This window comes from Thermobia domestica, chromosome 13 (assembly GCF_964235325.1).
Source record: "Thermobia domestica chromosome 13, izTheDome1.hap1.1, whole genome shotgun sequence".
Lineage (NCBI taxonomy): Eukaryota > Metazoa > Arthropoda > Insecta > Zygentoma > Lepismatidae > Thermobia > Thermobia domestica.
The window spans coordinates 206,347,662-206,357,062 of NC_137466.1; positions in this window are offsets into that span (position 1 = coordinate 206,347,662).

Genomic DNA, 9,401 nt, shown 5'->3' on the forward strand with positions numbered 1-9,401 from the left:
TTATTATTCAGAATTATGAGTTTTATTTCTTGGTCATTAGTTAAAGTTATCTTACACCTTTGAGGACCTCTTGTTCCTCAGTCTAGCTACTTCCTCATATCACGTAGCACCTTTAGTGTACCTTTACACTACATTTCAATGACTCTTTGCCATCTTAGTTTTACAGACAGTGATTACATTATGGGAGTTGGCTTTCAGTTTAATAATTTCCACTAAAAGAACATCGTTTCCTTAAAAATAAAATACAGAATTAAAGACTAATTACAAATTTGATTTATCAGACCACAAGTGTGGTCTGAACTTTAACATTTTCACTCCTCAAGCTTCTTTATTTCTAAAAATAATTTTCTTATTTCAGCCTATTCCTTTTTTTTTTTTTTCTTTTTGATTCTTTGAACTGGTCTTCACAGATCCGTAACCAGGGGGGCTAGGGGGCTTTAGAACTCAGATTCAGTATTCTGAGAATAGAGATACCATCTTCTCCCTTTATTTTCTATTCAAACCGGAAGTGGTAAAATCAAAAATCAACCACTTCCGGTTTTAACATTGATCCTAGAGTAGAAATGGTAGTACAGGGTTTCTACTGAGCTGGAGAAATCTATTTCTCTGACTTCTCCCTGACCTTTGGCAGGAAATTCCTTGATTTTTATGACAGGTGTCGGATGACGTTGATATATAAATAAGGAATAAATAACGGTGAATATTTATATGTGAGAACATTTATTCTATAGAGACAAATAGTAATCAATTGCTCATACGTACAACAATAAAAAAAGCAATAGAAACCAAATAAGTATTATAATAGTTGGCTAATCTGAAATAATTGTACAATCCGCGGCAAAAAACCTGCAACATGAGGATGTAAATTTATTGTGAAACTACGCCTAACAGCACAGGGAATGAACATAACGCCTAAGCGGAACGAATCACGCCAGGATAAACCTCGGCCTCCTCCCGTGCACACTTATTTTGGAGCAAAAGACTTCGTCATTTCACAATAAACTTATATGAACATGTTGCAGGTTTTTTGCCGCGCATTGTACAATTAATGTTAGAAAAAAAATATATTTTATAAAATTTCCTTGATTTCCAATCTTTTTCCCTGAGTTTCCCTGACTTTCCTCACAAGTAGGAACTCTGTAATAAATAGTGAGAAGCAGTTTTCTGTAATCAATTAAGCGTCTAGAGAATGCTACGTATACTCCATCTATATTGTAATATCTCGACTAAAACCGGAACTAGTAGTAGTATTTCACTACCACCACTTTCGGTTCCAATATTAATTGAAAAAATATCACAACATACAAACCAAACTTCCACGTGGTGTATAAGTAACACTGCCACTTCTTGTTTACAGTTCGTATAAGCGCTGTGGAACAATTGGTCTAGATGACAGCACTGCAATATTTACTAGCAATTATTGTTGTCAAGTTGTAAAAGAGTAAATATTTGCTTTTGTTTTCTTTGAACTAAAACATATCAAAGTGACAACGAATACTAGTAAATTCTCAGTCAAATATTTCTGTGGAAAATCAACTACGTATATTCTTTCTCAGTATCTCATATAAAGTACTATTTATACATAATAAACTGACACTTCATACTCTTCGATTCAATGCGGACAAATCGTCAAGGAATCGTGGGATGATTTAATTTAATTTTAGCGTCCCATTCAGCATCAAGGCTATATGAGACATGGAACTACAGCTTCACTTGGAGTCCAAACCATATGAGTTCCCTCCGGGAATTGAACCCGGCTCTCGCACGCCAAAGGCGCGTCACACTAATCGCTTAGCCACGACTGAGTTCAACGAAATAGCAGAAAACGCTTAAGTGGCAAAAGGTTCATTAAGTATTTTATTTTTAATTTTGTGTATACTTCAAACTGTAATTATTTTCCTATAATCTACCTTCCTTTAACTACTTCAGGATATTCTCACTATAGCCTTTATATTTCAAGTGTGCCCTCGGAAAATATGTGAAACATACTTCATCCCCACCCCTGCAAACCCTCTTACGGAGGAAACCTTCCTTTTTCTTTGTGAAAAGAAGTGAATGACCTCGGTTGTATTGCCAATTTGCCATTCAGTCGTTTACTTTTGGCGAGTGAAGACCGTAGGCTACTTAGAATGGCTAAGAAGACAGTGCACAGTGTAGCCCGTGAAATAATTCAATGTGGCAACCCTGTCAGCGTCTAATTATTGGAAAATGACAGTCACAGCAACTTGCCCATCCTTTTTCGAGGGAGGTACGCAAAAAAACACATCGACAGCAGCACCAGAAGGGGCACACTTGAAATAGAAAAGGTCTAGAAAGAGTTTTCAAGAAGTCTGATGTAGCTAGGTATGAGTTACAAATGAAGACATAAGACAGTGTTGACATGATTTAACATCTTTTCAATTTTAAACAGTTACTCTGGTAAGATATTTAAATCCAAATAGGTTCGGTAGAGTTTCTACTCATGGATAGAACGCATAAGGAGTAAACGCCATTATTGGTTTACGTTATTTTGGTTCACTGTTCTGTTTATTAGGATTTGTTTACACAACATTTGACGTGCTCAAATCACTTGTAACTGGAGCAGTGAATCGGAATAACTTGCTTACCACAAATTGTAATAAAGCAGTACGAATCTAGGACAATATGGAATTAGGTCTCTTCCTCCTGCGGCTTTTTCTCAAAACTACTAGTCTTATAATACTATTCGTTTTTTCACGAAGCTTTGCAGCTCTTGTAAACAACGCAGACGGCAGTGTGTAAATGTTGCCAGCTAACAGACTAAAAAGTTTATAGAAAACCTTGAGCTAACAAATTAAGAAACAAACAAACCGAAGAGCGGGAGATTGAAAATGAAATGGCATGGACTTCTGATAGATTACCAAGATGCATTTTCTCTCTCCTGAATCTTTGAAGCAGCATATAAATATAGACACAGAACACTAGGAACCATGGCTGCCCGCAGCGGGGAAAAGCAAAGGGGATGTTGCCTCCCTGGGTTTTGAAAGGTTTTTGGAAGCGCATGTCAAGACATACTAATTTGCTTACTTAAATGTTATAACACTTAATATATTCATATTAAATAATATAGTATCTGGTATTATAGATTATTTACTGTAGTTAATAAGCATACGCGCGTAAATAACTGCTGTTTTACTTGATGTATTATGTGCCCTCGTGTATCAAAATACTGTGTATTCGCGACTGAGTTTGTGTGTCGGTCTCTTGTCCCCCCTTCCCCCGTGGAATCAGTATTTTACCTCCTTGAAAAAGTCCTGCGGACGTCCATGCCTGGAAGTCGGGCTGAACAATCTCTTAAATTTTTCCCTGTAACTGCAAATCATGGCTATTCGTGGTTGACCATAAATTTTCGTCCTCTGTATATCAGGGAGTTCGCATTAATGGTTCAAAATATTCAATCTATCACTTCTAAATTGTATTTAGCCTGCCCATAGCGTCAAGGGATAACATGGAAAATTAGAATCAGAGCTATTGGATCTTACTATGTTCTCTAGTCTTTGTTGTCTTACTAGATTTATTAGCTTGACTAGCAGATGTTCTAAAACATATGCTCTTTTACCCCCATCCATTTCAAAACTGTGTTTCGGATTACTACGTGACTCTCAAGTAGAGGCAAGAGAACATGTGGATAATTGTTCATTAAAGGAAAAAAAAAGCGAAAGAGTTTATTTATTGAATGGATTACAATTTTAGTATCCCTTGAAGATTTTTTCAGATATTTTGTTACTCCTGAGAACGGACAATCATTCTTACGACTCTTAAATGTTCATTTAACCCTTAACGTACCAAGCCTAACTCGTCAACGTTGTTTACCAAGCTGGGGTCTTCAGGGACCCCAAGTATTATTTTAATATCTCAACATAGTATTGCAACTCAAATTATTATTTTTTGGATGTCTAAAAACATACCTAAGTTAAATGAGCATTGTTGACATCAAATATTATGTTTACTTGAGCAATATTCAGTTTTTCATACAATTTTATACTTTTGTGTTCGTAAATCTGAAATACAAGTTTAACATTTTCAAGTGTGTTTCATTTTTTGTATTTTTTTTTAACGAACGCATCGTTGATCTAATTATGTAATAGATAGTATATCCCAAACGGATGCAGTACACACACAGACATCCAGAATAAATTGATTCTTATAGTTGCAGCAGTATCACCAAATATCACCCTCTTGGGTTCCTAGAGGACCCCGCTTGGTATGTTAAGAGTTAAACCCGATCGTTTCTTTAAATCGATATGCGAATTATAACCAGGGGTAAAAGTGGGGGAACGCGGTAGAACGCCATCCCCGACCTCGGAAAAATATGTACGACGTCCCCCAGTTCCTAAGAAATTAAAATAGGCAAGGATAGGCGGGGGGATGGCATGACGTCATGCCGCTTGCTACCGTACCCCTACCTTTTCAGATCCACTTTTACCCCTGATTATAATATACAGAATTAACATCAGACGTTACGCTACTTCGAATCGGTGAAATTGCTTTTATCTTTATTTCTTACTTATCTTTAAAATAATAGGCCTACAACTTTTTATATCCAATGAAAGGCTCTCCAATTATCTGAAGTATAATGCATTTAATATATTAAATAGAAATTTAGTACAAGGGCTCAGTTTTTCTTTTGGGTAACATAATGAACATTTGCATCCCAGTTCTCTGAAACTGACTAAACAGCCTGACTACGATTCTTCACAAAAAAAAGAAAAAAAAAAAAAAGAAATATAATTAGAAGTGAGCAACACTTTCAATGAGCCAAATGACCATTATTCTTCCATAAGAAAATAGTCCCCAAGAAATTCCACTTGGTCAACCTAAGTAGCAATTATTGTATTTTTAAATCACACTAAGAACATTTTAGTTTCAATTAAAAGCACATCTCTATATGTGGATTGACATCTTACACAAAAATTTAAATTTAACAGGAAAACAGCTACACCCACTGACAAATACGCAGAGCGCGCGCTATATTTGATGATGGCCATGCAGGCAGGAAGGTTACCAGTGAAGGATTACATGCACGTGTAGAAGCAGAAATATTGCGGGAAATAGACGAAGCATTTTCTCCTGCACCAATCGCTGAATACTCGTGCGCGGAGTGATACAAATTGAGTTACGCGGTTTGTTTTTTAAGAGTGCAAAGGTTTGTGAAAAAGCGAGTAGTGTGGAAATTTTCAAAATACCACAAATTAGAGGTATCAGCATTAGTATTTAGAAATGACGGCTAAACTTTACAATACACGTTTCAGCTGAGCATTGATAAGTAGAATCGCTTTAAAAGGGTATAACAAAGGGTGCTAGTGTAGTTTTGGCGCATTACATTTTGGAAGATGTACAGGTAAAATTCAATATAGGGTGTTTGAAAAAGAACTCCCTAGTTTTAAGTATAAATTTAATTGGTAAATGAATGAAAACTTACATCAATGAGTACATATCATGAAAGAGAATTCTTTCAAGTTTTGTTTAATGTTGGTAGACTTCAACGTGGGATCCATTTGTGGCCCTGCACACGTCGAGACGATATTCCACTTCTCGCTACGTATTCACCAACATTTCAGATATAACTGTCCCAACCGTCGCGACGATTCTTTCCCGTAAATGATTAATGTCTGATCTTTTCACTGTACACATTTTTTAACGTCCAGTGTGGTTAAGTCTGGGCTTCGTGGTGGCCAAGGTATTGGACCAGCCCTGCCTATCCACCTTCCAGGAAAGCAAGTGTCAAGAGCCGCACGCACATGGTTACTGTAATGAGGTGGGGCGCCATTTTGTTGGAAAACCACAAGCCCCTTTTCCGCCACAATATCGTCCATTTGGGGAAAGACATACTCTGTCAGCATGTCATAGTAAACATCCCCGTTTATTGTTTTTTCTACAAAAATGAAAGGACCAATCACCAGGGTTTGAAAAAACCCGGTTTTTTTGAAAGCCCAACCCACCTGGGCTCGTTTTTTCCCCCGAAATATTTCAATGTTTTGGGGGTAAAAGTGTTAAAATGTGATTTATATTTCAAGATTATCATTGTCACAACAATTTTCTATTCTCTGAAGTTTTGAAAAAACGGCCGCCATTTTGAATTTTACGTTAGATCGCTGCCAAAGTATATACAGCTAATTTAGTGTCTCGTGCTTCTATTCTGAACATATCAACTTAAAAGACCAAAAAATGCACTTTGTAGCGTGGATATCCGCTATTTTGAAAAAAGAATGTCCGCCATTTTGAAATTTTACGTTGGTATGCCGCCAAAATCTATAGTGGAAATTTAGTGTGTCTCGTGCTTGTACCCTGAAAATTTAAACTTAAAAGACCGAAAGTGATACCCTGTGGTATGTGCGGTACAGGCAGACGAACGAACAAATGTAGATCGAATCATCCCAGTAGCCTCAGTGATGTTCGCCAAATATGAACACCAAATATATTAACTTAAAACAAAGATATATAATTCGTGTTTTATAAAATAAATGTTTCAAAATGTCTTATACGACAAATATTTTCCAGTGTAAAATAGTTTTATTGTTGGAGTCATGGGCGGCGATTAGGGGGGCAGTTGCCCCCCCACTTATTTGAAATTACCCATTAATGTATATAGTTTCATTTGGAAATATAAAGATTTGTATGTAATATTGGTTCATAGAATAAAAATGGTGCCATAAAATATTTGTCGTTCTATGAGTACGCATTGGTTGTCCCCGTGTGGAATTAAGAAAGCTACAGGAATTGCGTTTGAACTGCCACTAAAAATGGCCCAAAAATTAACCTATTGGAGCGCCACAATTCGAGCGTACTTTCATTTCTTCTTGCAATTGCTCGATATGTTAGTCAGCCGCTCTGGAACTAATTGAGATAACATTTTGCAAGAAAAGAAGTCCTTCACAAGTTATTCTTTAATTGCACAAAATTCGACAGTTCCTAAAATGTATTTTCTTCTTTCTAATAATAAGGAATATTTTGATTTGATTTTTTTCAGTTCAACATCCTGTTCAGCAGCGAAGTTATATGAGACGTGTACTTAATGATCAACGTGGAGTCCGAACCACGTGAGCTTCCCCCGGGAATCGGGCCCGGGTCTCCTACGTCAAAGGCGCGTACGCTAACCGCTTAGCCACGAAGGAGCTCAGTAAGGAATATTAATTTTGCAGTGTAATATACGAGTTTAGCGGTGTACATATACAGTTTTGTATATACAATTAAATTTAGTGAATTCAGCATAATTCTAGGTTTTAGGATTATTTTGTATAACTGAAATGTGGAGTGACTCTTAAGTATTGCTGAGTTTTGATATATTCCAAGAAAGTGAAAACTGTACTTAATGGCAGCGAACATGTTTCGGGAAGCTGCAAAAGTATTTCTTTAAATGTCGTAACATATGATGTAGTATTCACTGTCATTCTAAGAGTAATAACACATATAATAGCATTCGTGGAATTAAAAACATAAGATGTTCATTAATTTTCAGTTTCAATATAACTTTTGCAAAACAAGCCTCATTATTCATTTTCTATGATTATTTGATGAATATTATCCTTTCTGTTTATATGTTTTGCAAATTTGTTATTAAATAGGTTAGGATTTAGATTTCTGGGCTTTCCGCATCTAAGGCCATTTAGTCCTTCACGTTTTGAGGATGACGTCCCTCGGCGAGCACACTATCCGGGGAAAGGGAAGGAACAAAGGATGGGGAAGGAAGGAAGCGGCCTGGGACCTATATGTTAGGTACCACCCCGGCATTTGCCTGGTGTGAATAAGGAAAACCCCATTCAGGGTGGCTGGCCTGAAAAAAACATTTTACACTTTTTCGACCGAGTGCCCCCACCGGGAATCGAACCTGAGACCGCTCGCACCGTTGTTATTAAATAGACCCCTAATATGATCACACAATTTTCCAGACAGATAGTCATGAGCAAGGAATCAAATCTCTTCTTACACTTTCGTTGTTTAAGAGTACAAAGGCCTAGTACCTACTTGCGTTGCTCTTGTCAATTTACTTAGTAAAATATGAAACAAGATATACGGTATAATTGAAAAAGACAGTATCCTAATAGTTATACAACCTTCCGTCAAAGTGTTACAAGCAACCAGGAAAACTAACATTGATATCAAATATTCAGATCATGTCTTGCCTCCCCCCACTTTTAACGTCGAACCACCGCCACTGGTTGGAGTTCACTTCCAATACTTTGTGCGTTCAATTACGGGAATTTCCCGAGCACTTGTTGCAAGACCGCTTTTTCCAGAAAATTAATTTAAAACAATTAACACAGACATAATTCATATTTTATAAAATAAATGTTTCAAAATGTCTTAAATGAAATTCAATATCTTCTAGCGTAAAATAAATAGTGTTATTGTTGAATTATTCAGTTGCGACGCTTTGTGCGTTGAATTGCGAGAATTTTCCGAGCATTTCTTTCGCGACTTTTTTTTCTTCTTCCGAAAATGCAGCTTTTTCTTGGTGTACATCAAAACTTCCACTAGTAAGGAAGTTTGAATTCAGCAATTGAAATAGTAAGAGTTACGCAATCTTCGGAACTCCGAGCATTAAGCTTCTTAAATTTGACAAGAATTTTTACGCTATTGCTGGTGTTGATTCTGCAGAATGCTTATTTGAGGAGTAGCAATAAACAACTGAGCTAAACTGTTGTTGTTGGAAAACCAAATTTTACTGAAGAATACTTACGTTACCATCAAAGGCAATAAAATAATAATACTAATAGTTTTACTAATGCACTACATATTTACTGGTAGTACCGGCACCTATGGCCTTAAACCCGATGAGGGATAACGTCCCTCGGCGTCAGCGAGCACACTTTTCACGGAAAGTATTTTCTAAAATATAAAATTGCAAATCTTACTTCAAACAGGCTATAAGCATAATCCAGGGGTGCCCACAAGATGGGGGCTATGACGCAAACTGCGTCATTGAAATATTGGGGGGGGGGGTAAAAATCTATATAAATATGTTTGAGAGGGTGTAAAAATTAATCGAAAAGATTTTTTTTTCATGGAAGAACACCTACGGATTGGCAATTGAGGGGGGGTGCGTCATGGAGATAAGGGGGGGCACCACTGCATAATCTATACATTAATTTGTTCTATAATTACTTCAAGCTAAGGTTTTTTTTTTAAATTATTTTTTAAATTCATTCAGTGCATTCAGAAGTTTATAAAAGTCTTATGTTGTTGTGTACCTTAATGTGAAAGCATCTAATTCGCCAGGAAAGTCCAAAATCTGATAAAAATCACTTTCAATGTAATCACCTTAGTTGTACCAGCAATATACTAACAAAAAGCTCAAAAACCCAGGTGGGTCTTTTCAACTGGGTCCAACCCGAAAAAAAAGATTTATTTTTTTTTTTTTTTTTTTTTTTTGGGGATGGGCC